At 32.7% G+C, this 11,600-nt stretch overlaps 1 non-coding gene across 1 annotated transcript; it reads right to left on the bottom strand.

The window, feature by feature from the left end:
* Positions 1 to 2,731: 2,731 nt before the first annotated feature.
* LOC128042178 (small nucleolar RNA R71) lies at positions 2,732 to 2,837 on the bottom strand. Its single transcript, XR_008197384.1, has one exon. It is a non-coding gene; the product is annotated as a small nucleolar RNA R71 (small nucleolar RNA).
* Between the last annotated feature and the right edge of the window lie 8,763 nt (positions 2,838 to 11,600).

Raw genomic sequence — 11,600 nt, 5'->3', positions numbered from 1 at the left:
GGTCTGACATGTGTTACGGATACTCCACAGCTTATGTGAGTATCATTGCGTAGCTACGTTCCGTCCTATAGCTCGAGTGAGCAGGCCTATTTGCATAGCTCATGTGAGCATACAAGTACATGAATTGATGGATTACAGTTATATGAGTTAGCACACTATGTGTGAACTATCCTGGGTATCCAACGGTATTCTAAATGGTTTAACGGGCATGATTTGAAAGAGAATGGTAAGAGTTCAATATGAACTAAGACATGAACACATGTGAATATCATTGAATTGGTAATACATGGTAGAATGAAAGTTAAGATAGATGATATATGCATATGATACATGATTAAATCTTGTAATCATCCATTATTAAATTGTTTATGTTATATGCTTATATGACTAATATGTTTGGTGTAAATGCTTAGGCTTTGGCCAAGTGTGGTTAGATTATGCCATGTTTAACTTACTTAATATGTGATGAAATGGTAAGTTGAGTTTTACATTATACAAACTTACTAAGAATTTATGCTTACTTAGTGTTATTTTCTGTGTTTTATAGTGAATCAGAAGCTCATTCGAGATGGAAGCTTGTCGGAGTTATATAACACTATCCATCGGCTAAATCGGTAGATTTTTATGTTTCTAGTTTTGGTTATAATGGCATGTATAGGTACTTTGTTTGATGATGTAGCCATTTGTTTTGGCTTGTGTTTATGGTATTTTGGGTGATGAAATGGTACTAATTTTTTCATGTATATATTTGGTCTTAAAATGGTTGATATAATGGCTTATGATACTTGAATGATTGAAGATGGAATGGTAGTTAAAGTGTATGTTATAAATGGTCTTATGATATGTTTGAATGTGGTATTTGGTATATTTGTTATATATTACATATATGGCTATTGGTGCTAAATGTTAAATGGCATATTTGGTTCTTTTGGTGTGAAATTTGATAGATAAAGAAAGTGGTAAGTTTTGACATAAACTTAGTTATAAATTAGTTCAACTTTTGGCCAAATTTTGCATAAGATTGTACATGTTTAATTATTGTGATTGAAGTGCCTTTTAGGCGTATTGGTTGTATGAATATGTGCCATTTAGGCATATTAGTTGAACTTTTATGCCGTGTGTCTCCTATAGCTTTTTAAGGGTTGCAAGTCAGGCTGTTACACAACCAAGCACACGGCCTGGCACACGGGCGTGTGGCTTGGCTGTGTGACCCAAGTCAGTGAGTTACACGGGCACGTACATGGGCAGGGACACGAACATGTATCCGTACTTTGCATGTCCGCACGACCTGAGACATAGTTGTGTCTCTTGACCGTGTGACCCCTGTAGTTTTAAAATTTTCAACTTTTCCCGAAAAATTCTGTATGGTTCTAATTTAGTCCCGATTTGTTTCTCATGTGTTTTTGGGGCCTCGAGGGCTCGAATAAGGGACAATATGTATGCCTTTGATTGGTTTTTCTATGATTGATGATGTGAAATAAATCTTTTCAAATTTTGATTATTTTTAATTAAAATCTCCAGTAATGCTCCGTAACCCTATTCTGACGACGAATACGGGTTAGGGGTGTTACACCTTCACCCTAAGCAAGTCTAGACTGTAAGGTCGGAAGATAAATAGTCTTTGCCGACTCGTTATTTGAGTGGATCATAAGATTCTACTAGGATAGCGACTAGTTAATTGACAAGGAACTGAAGCGAAAGTTCATCGAGATTACCGAAGTGAGCTAATCACCCATAATCAGATTTGTTTAAGTCTATATTTTGATCTCTTGAATTTTCATTTCCTTATGTTATTTTATTTTATTATCGTACTATAACAGAATCAAAGTACTAATTAGATCTTTTGGTGTTTAGGTTAAAATTGACCTGGTACTAGTCTCTCCTGGGTACTATCCAGAGAGTCATAACCCACTCCGTTTTAACTGTATTACAACAGAGCTCATATACTTGCGGATTCCGCCTCATTGATATATATTTCTTTGTATTATTCACTCTCTGGATGTTAGTATATCCGGAGGCGATCAAGTTGTTGGCACTGTTGCCGGGGAGATAAGGTCACTAGTTTAATTTTAATTTTTGCACTCAATAAGGATAATTAGGAAACTTTTAGGTGATAGATACAATTTTAATTTTATCATTTTTAGTAGGGGAACACCTATTGTATCAGTCATAGATCCAAAGATAATAATGGGAAGAAATCATCGACAACAACAGCAATAGCAGCAGATGCAAGATCTACTGCCACTTATTGTAGGCAGCATACCACGCAAAAATCCACTGTTTGAGGATGCTAACGACAATGCTTTAGGAAACCCGCTAGCACCAGCACAGTTACCTACAAAGGTACAGATGGCTCACAACGGACAAACACTAAAAGATTATGCATTACCAAGTCTTGACATGGTTCAGGAAAGTATAACAAGGCTGGCTATTACAACAAATAATTTTGAGATTAAACCGACAATGATTTAGATGATCCAGAATAATCTACAGTTTAGGGGCATAATGACAAAGGATCCGAATCAACACTTTAAAAATTTTCTCAAACTTTGAGGTACTTTTAAGTATAACGGGGTCACTAATTATGCTATTCGCCTTCGGTTTTCCCCCTTTTCTTTGATTGATAACGCCTTTTCTTGGTTAGATTTGCAGGCACTAAGGTCTGTCACGACATGGGATGAGCTCGTTGGAAAGTTCTTGCAAAAGTTATCCCCTATTAGTAAAGCGGTTCAACTAAGAAGAGAGAGTATTGTCTTTAGATAGATGGAAGGAGAAACTTTTTATGACGCTTGGGAATGTTTTAAAACATTGATTCAGAAATGCTCGCACCACGAATTACCTAGATGGATGCATTTGCAGGTGTTTTATAATGGGTTGGATGCGAATGTAAAATTAGGAGTAGACAAAGCAGCACCAGTAGGAGCCCTCATGAACAGACCGTACGAGGATGCGTATGAAATAATTGAAAACATGGCATTGAATTCCTATCAGTGGCCCATTGAAAAATTCACGTTTCGCCAGAAACTTGCTATGGTAAAAGTTATCCAAGAGAATGAGAAGTATCAACAGTTGGAGGATAGACTTAACCGTATCAAATCTACTAATAAATTGTCTATGTGTGGAGAAGACAAACCGCTCTTCCACTACATCAACAATTGTCCCGAAGATACCAACTATATTAGAAATAAGGGTTCAAACCCCTATTAAAATCCCTGCTGAAGAGATCACCCAAACCTAATGGAGAGGAAACCATGGAGGAGGTAATAGTATGAAGCAAGCTAAAAACACTAACTATCAACCTTCTTATTTGTAGAAACCTCAGAATAGGGTCAACCCAAGTGACCATATAGCATGTGGTCAACGACTAGATAAAATAAAGGGAGAGATGTAATCAATGAGAATAGACGTAAAGCAGGTGAAATCTGAGTGTGTCAATTCAACCAGAACATTGACTAAACTTAAGGATCAAATGAGCCAATTAATGAGCATGATGGGTGACATTGGAACGATGGAAATCTGCAAGTGTACGCAATCGCAACAAGTAATAAAGTGACAAGTAAATGTTGAGTTATCATACCCACAAGGACTATGAGGAAAATTATTTATGAAATGAAATTCAAACACTTTGGTGATTAAAAATATTTTTATTTTGAAAAAGTGATTAAAACCTAAAATTTAACTAAGTAAAAATAAAATAAAATAAAATTTTCAATACACGATTTCAAAAGATGATTTTAATCAAGATGACATAATTGTGATAGATTAATTAAACTTTTAACTTAATATTACTAAAACAATGTTCATTTTGGTACGAATAAATTCACGACAACTTGGTAATTTGTTAACTATAGCACCTACAAATTTACTAAATCAACTAATCTCTTGAACATATCACTATGCCAATTCAAACATGCCTTTGGTAAAGTATTGTGTCAATTAATTACAATTTCAACACGATTAAGAATTAGTTCATTAGTTACCTTACAATTATAATGCAAGAATAACTTAATCATGGTTTTACTTAATCAAACAATTTTCCAAGACCTATAACAACACAAACATAATTTTAATAACTTAAGTGGACAAAATGCAATCAACCTAACACGAATTAAATTTAAGTCATATTAATTAAATTAAAAATATCAACATGACAAGTATTCATAGGCATGTTCATCAGAACAACAATAAAAGTTAAAGGATAGAAAACCAGAATCAAATCTCTTGTTTCTCTGAAGGCTGACTTGTTTTCTCCGCTCCTCCTTCTCTGCTCATTCCTATTGAATTCAGGCTTCTACAATCACTTGAATGTTGCTACCAATGGTGGTTTAATGGCTCTTTTCCAAGAGGGGAAATCGGCAAGGGAATGGAAGGGAAAAATGGAAAGCAATGGAAGGTTTGGAAGAGAGAAAACGAGAGAGAAGTGAAGAATGAAAGGTGTGAGAGGTGTTTTTGAAATGAGAAGAAAAAGGGGGTATTTATAGGTTGGATAGGCTGCTAAAAATAGCAAAAATCAGCAGCCATTAACTCCCCCCATGGTCGGCCACACAAGTGGCAAGTTTGAAGCTTTCAAACTTGCTAAATTTAGGTAGGGGCAAATTTACAAAAGCTTGATAAGTGGAGGGGTTCGAATAAAATTTTAAGGAAAATTCAAGGGTTGTTTTGCAATCCAAATAATTAACTAAATAAGCTGATAGGGTCAGCTTATTGGGTCAGTTTTGGGCAGCTCATTTGCTCGGTTGGATCAGTCTTTCGATTCAGCACAATTGGGCCTACTTTCATAATTTAATTAATAATAATTATTTAACCCAAAATAAATTGGATTAAAATTAAAATTAATTACATTACGAATTAATATTCATAATTTGGATTCTCTTAGGCTAAAAAATTAATTCTCCTCAGTACTTCAAAAATCACTTTGTTGTCATTACAAAGATCGCATTTCCTTCAAGACTAGAACAAAAGAAAAAGTGGGATGAAGATGAATTTGTAAGTTTCCTAATCTTGTTCAAAACACTAAGAGCTTGTTTGGTTGGGGGGAATCGGTATGCATTCCCCCCATTCCCTGGGCCCACCACCAAACAGACGTTTGGTTGGGTGTAATCATATTACACCCCTATTCCCTTCTGTGTCTATTACTGATATTAGCTGTAATAGCCATTCTGAGTTTGAAGCGGCGATTAGAGATTCCCCACCAATTCCCAATTTTATTTTTCGTTTTCTGCCCTCATCCTCTCCCTAATTTTCCCAATTTTTTCCCTTCCAGATTTCTACTTCTTCTTCTAGTACGATACGCTTCTTTTCTTTTCTGCATTTTCTTTTCTCCAGATTTCTGCTTCTTCTTCCAAATTTTTCCCCTATTTTTCTTTTCTTTTCTTTTCTGTAAAATCAATTTTGATTTTGATTTTGTTTTGCTTTTGCTTTTGCTTTTGCTTGTGCTCAAATCTGGAATATTTGTTTTTGTTCTCCTAATTTTGATTTGTTTCTAGCGTTTTCCATTCGGCTTTTCGTTGTAATGCACATTCGATTGAGCAGATGAAATTTTTTTCATTCATCATGTTCTATTATTTGTTTATTCTATTGCATGTTTGTCTGATTCTATTGTTTTCCTTGTTGTGCTTTGCTGTGAGAATGAGTGAGTGTTTGTTGGTCAATCTGTAGAATGTGATTTTAATATAGGGGAAATACAATGAATGTGTTCATATTTCTTTCGAGTCTGAAACTAAAACAACACTCTCACGCTTTGAAGATAACATGATTAGTGTGTTTTTGATTGCTTAAAATTTCCAATTTTTTATATGGCAAGAGATAAAACAGAATCAAATGTTTCCAATTTTTTGTAGAGGAAGATAGTGAGATATCTTGGGAATTTGAGTTGTTTTACATCTTTTGAGAGCCATGCTTGTGTCTTGAGAGTTGAAAAGTTGGTTGGGAAGCATGAGGAGACCGATGATGAATTGATGGATGAATTGGAGGTGCAACCATGAGACGATGTGGATGATGAAGAGTTCAAGTCATATTTTGATAATTTGTGCTCGACTGATGAAGAGATCGAAAATTTGTATAGTGTCATGGATATAGTCGTAAAAAGAATGATTGAGGATGAGTACTTTAACATGGATGATCAGAAGTGGGATGAAATGATTAAGGAAGCTGTTCAGCATGGATATCTTAAAGACACAAAGGAGTGTGAGGAAATTCTAAAGGACATGCTTAGCTGGGACAAACTCCTCCCAGGTTTTTCTTGATTTTAATATCATATATGTTCTTTTCTATGTGAGGCTTTCTGATTCTATTATACTGGATTGCTTTACTTTCTATCGTGGACCTATAAATCTCTACAAATTCTAGCTTATCATCTGCAATACTGATGGATGTTTATATTATCAATCTATTTTCTTGTGAAATGATCGAATGCAATATTTTCAAGGTGTCTTTGTGTAGTGAAATGAGTGGTAGACTTGGTAAACTTACATGTGTTACAAAATTGAATCTAAAGATCCGCTTCCCAGTCTTGACTTGTGCAACTTACTTCCAATCTTCCTCCAAAGTAGTTTCCTAATCAATTTGGCTTTATGTATGCACTTTCTGAAGAACCTGAACTTTAGCCTATGATGCTCCAACTTTTCATTCTTGAAGTACCTGTGTCCAGCGTATATATAGACATCACTATAGGGATATGACCTGACAGTGATCCTTGAAATATATGAAAGAAGCTATAGAAGATTCAACACACCAGTATCTTTGCACTCACACCCTAGTCTCGAGTAATATAGCTATTAGCCCCATTTAGTTTTTGATGAAATAAAGTGTGGATAGAAAACACATCAATACTTGCAATGTTTGTCCGTAATGTTTGTAAATGAGAAATGACCTAGTCTACTTCATTTCTCAAAGCCAACTGCTTTTGCGATTGCATGTAAATTTCACTAACAGTCATTGCTAAGGCTTAAGAATCATTTTATGAGTCGGTGTTGGTTGTTTCAAGTTCACTTTAATGTCACTCTTTTCTTGCTTTCTAGTTTAACTTTTGTATGGTAAGTGATTTGTATACTAGTTGTTTCTCTTGAATATGCATGCGAACTTACATATTAGTAGTTACAAACACATTTGCTGCTTGATAACAGATAGATCTTTTTTTTCATGGTTTACCGTGGTTGCTTTATGCCTATATGATTTGCTTTCGAAAACACAGCTTGTATGATTAAAAGGAAGCAAATTCATAGCTCTAGTATAATATTTGACACTTCTGATAATATTCCATTTATCTTTTCGGCCCCTATACTCTAGACCTTCATTTGAACTTTATGTATTCTTTTAACTAAGAATTGCATAGAGCTTGTACAATATGACAATAGGTGCAGTTTCACTCAAAATGTCATTTCAATGCTTATATTGCTAGCTTTGGGCAATAATGTGTATATTTATGCTGAATTTTAGTGTGTGAACTTGCCAAGTGTGCACTGTTTTTGTGTTGTTATTACTATAGATTTTCAATGATATTCTGAGATTTTGTTAATGTATCTTTCTATGATATTCAAATAATCTAGTTTTAAGTGCTTTTCTAGTCTGGTTTTATAATTAGGTTGCTTCTCCAACATTTCAGGTGACAGACAACTACTACAGGCGATTTAACAAAAGCATCCTTGCAAGGTTGAGTCTTGTGGACAGAGTCTAAAGGTAGCCAAGTCTGGTGTCAAGAAGAGAACAGGCAAGCATTGAAGGTTCGTGGCGAAGTGAGCTAGACCTTTCAGTTGTATGAGCTCTGCTATTTTCATTGCCCTAGACATTTTTTACCCCTTTTTTGAATTTGTCTTATTTTTCATGGTTTGAACTGAGTTGTTGAATTTTATATCTAGATAGATTTTGAAACAACAGAGATTTGGAGCTATTTACCCTTTATTTTCCCCCTGATATTGAGACATTTGCTTCTGCCATCGCAATTTTATAGCCAACTATTATCACCTTTCCAAGATAATCCTGCAGCAGTGGAACTTTGTAAGTGTCTATTGATTGTGAAGTATATAATAAAAGGATGAGCCATAATAACTGGGATAAAATATATAATTTCAGATGTCGATTTTATTGTTTAGACTTTTCCTCCTTGGAATTTGTCAGATTATTTTAAGGTGGAGATTGAAAATGGCTGACCCCAAAACCAGAAAGTAGAATGCCAATGTCAGGATCAAGTGAAACAAAGAACGAAAATAAAGAACCAGGGCAAGGAAGTTCTCGAAACCAAAACAATCATGAATTGATTGATTAATCGAAACTTGAACATTCATCATTGATCTTTCTAGTATTATATATTATAGTATTATATATTTAATAGTATTATATATCATGATTTTAGTAAATTCATATAAGAATATTTAATATTAAGAATTTTATTAAATTATATTTAAAATAATTAATTTAAATTATATTTTATAGTATTATATATTATGATTTTAGTAAATTCTAAGAATATTTAATATTAAGAATTTTATTAAATTATATATTTTACAAAATTATATTTTAATAATAATTATTTTAAATTATATTTTGTAGTATTATATATTATGATTTTAGTAAATGCATTTAAGAATATTTAATATTAAGAATTTTATTAAATTATATATTTTATTAATTTATATTTAATAATAATTATTTTAAATTATATTATATAATATTATATATTATGATTTTATTAAATTCATATAAGAATATTTAATATTAAGAATTTTATTAAATTATATATTTTATTAAATTATATTCAATAATAATTATGTTAAATTATATTTTATAGTATTATATATTTTGATTCTAGAAAATTCATATAAGAATATTTAATATTAATAATTTTATTAAATTATATATTTTATTAAATTATATTTAATAATAATTATGTTAAATTATATTTTATAGTATTATATATTATAATTTAGAAAAGTCATATAAGAATATTTAATATTAAGAATTTTATTAAATTATATGTTTTATTAAATTATATTTAATAATAATTATGTTAAAATATGATTAAATTATTTATTATTTATATTAATAATCTTATTAAAATTTAATAACAATAATCATCTACCTAAAAAAATTCTGCTAAGGGGTATTCTAGTTATTTTAGTTTTTTTTCCTTATGCTATTACAACATCATTTCATTCAACCAAACACAAGAATACTATTACGCATCTATTCCATTACATTCAACCAAACAATTGCATTACTATTACGCCTCTATTTCATTACAGCTCTATTCCATTACACCTCTATTCCATTACAGCGAACCAAACGTGCCCTAAATGTAAACCTGCCTTTAATCGAGTTAATTGAGAAAGTCCCTAAGTACCCCAAGTTTTTCAAGGAAATTATGTCTAGGCATAGGAAAATTAAGGTTGGAGAATAAGTTAAATTAAGTGCCTCTTGTAGTGTTATTATTTCAAGACAAGTTCCCCAAAAATTGAAAGACCTAGGAAGTTTTACTATTCCTAAGAGATAGGGAGCATTCATTTCAATAGAGCTCTATGTGACTTAGGAGCTAGTACTATTTTAATTCCTCTATCCATTTTTGAAAAACATGGGTTAGGAGATCTAAAAACTACTCAAATAATATTATAGTTAGCTGACAGGTCTTTAGTACATCCGAAAGGGGTATTGCTAGATGTGTTGGTCAAAGTGTGTAACTTTATTATCTCAACAGACTTTGTGGTTCTAGATTTTGAAGAAGATTGTGAGATACCAATCTTATTAGGTAGACTTTTTCTAGCCACTTCTAGGTCCACCATTGATTTGTCTCTAACACTCCTAAGTCAAGAGATATACTTCCTTTTATGTATGCAGAAAGAATAAAAAAGTTTAAGGAAAGGGACAAGTGGGAAGAGGTAGAATGGCATGACAGACGATGGACTAATACTAATAGAATGGACAGATCGTTGAACTGTGAATTGGTGATACTGTCAGATTAATCCCGCAGAAAAACTTAAATTATTTGAACTGATGCTAAAATTTTGTAAATTATTGTATATTTGGCTAATTGTTTAGTATAAATTTTAACTTTGCATCTTATAGAAACCGTAGAACTCTAGAAATGGGAATTTGAGTAAAAACAGAGCCAGTGTTGCAACACTAAGGGCAATTTTTAAAAAATTGAGCAAATTCTTTCGACGTCGTGATACCGAAGTCAGTATACTCAAAATTCCAAAAATCTAGAGTGTGTTACGACATCAAATCCCAATGTTGCAAAAATGATAATCTACCAAGGATTTCAAGACATGGAACCCCTGTGTCGCGACATTGCTGCAATTTTCTACAGGGTTACCTGACCCATTCGCACAACCCAGCAGCTTAAACTCCACTTTACTCGTTTTTTAACCATTAAAACACCTACTTTATAACCTACAACAATATTTTACCTTTAGTTTAACATCTCTTAATCATCTCATCCCCCAAAATCTCTTAGACCTCTTAAACCCTAAAAATTAATTATTCCTGTTTTAAATTTTCTTGGAAATTCTCTTTTAGTCTTATTTTGTATAGGAAAGAGAAGGAAGCATATTAAAGAATGACGAATAAACAAAGCATGGGAAGGAAGCTAATGTCTAAACATGAGGTTAAGGATTCCTAACTCAACATTTGTTGTTCCATTAAGTTCACTTCATTAAAGTTTTATTAGTTAATAGAACTAAACATGTCTCCTAGAAAAGTTAGATGAACTATGGAAACGAAGTCGTTGATGATTCGAGATCTCTCTAGTTTTTCGAATCTAAATGTTGAAAAATATTTCAATGAACTTCAAGAAAAAACATTAATTCAAGCCATCCATGATTCTTTGTAAGGAAATATGGCCTTTGGTTAGGTATCATAAGTGGAAGCTTTTTTGGATAATCCCAAAAGACAATGTTGTGGTCTCTTTTGTTCTAGAATTTTCTGCATCCTTACGGGACCAAGAGTCTAGAAACACTGTAGGCCATATGTGGGATATAGTACCTGTGCGAAGGAAAGAAGTGCAAGTAACCGTTCAAATTATTAGCTAATTTTATAATGCTCCATACTATGAAAAATATTTTTATTGATAAAATTGATTTAGAGTGTTTTGGGACATAGATATTGATAACATTTTAAACTTTTTAACTGAAGAAAAGGGCAAATGGAAATATCGTCCTGGTACCAATATTCCCACATTCTTTCATCAAGCTATTATGTTTCTAGAAGCTAAAATGTGGATTCAATTTGTGTGCACTCGAATAGTCCCTACTTTAAATGTTTCAAATGTTAATACTTTTCAAGCAGTTTTATTATATGCAATTTTGTAGAAAAAATAGATGTGTATATAAAAATGGATTCACCAAAACATGAAGATATCTATTAGTGGCCATAAGGTGGGAGTTTTCTTTCCCAACTTAGTGACGGGCATATGCAAAAAGGTGGGTGTACCCATGACATCCACTAAGCAACCGCTGAAACCTTCCTGGAGTATTACCGGAGACACCTTGTTCCAACAGTACATATAGTTGCGAGCCAAACAAATAAAATATTAGAACAAATGATAACAAAAAGTAACAGCCACACTAGCTTCATCACTGAGGTCGACACAAGCTCAACAAGATGTTTGT

Source organism: Gossypium raimondii, chromosome 6, assembly GCF_025698545.1.
Source record: "Gossypium raimondii isolate GPD5lz chromosome 6, ASM2569854v1, whole genome shotgun sequence".
NCBI lineage: Eukaryota > Viridiplantae > Streptophyta > Magnoliopsida > Malvales > Malvaceae > Gossypium > Gossypium raimondii.
The sequence above is the reverse complement of the archived record's forward strand: the minus strand, read 5'-3'. Positions and strand labels throughout refer to the sequence as shown.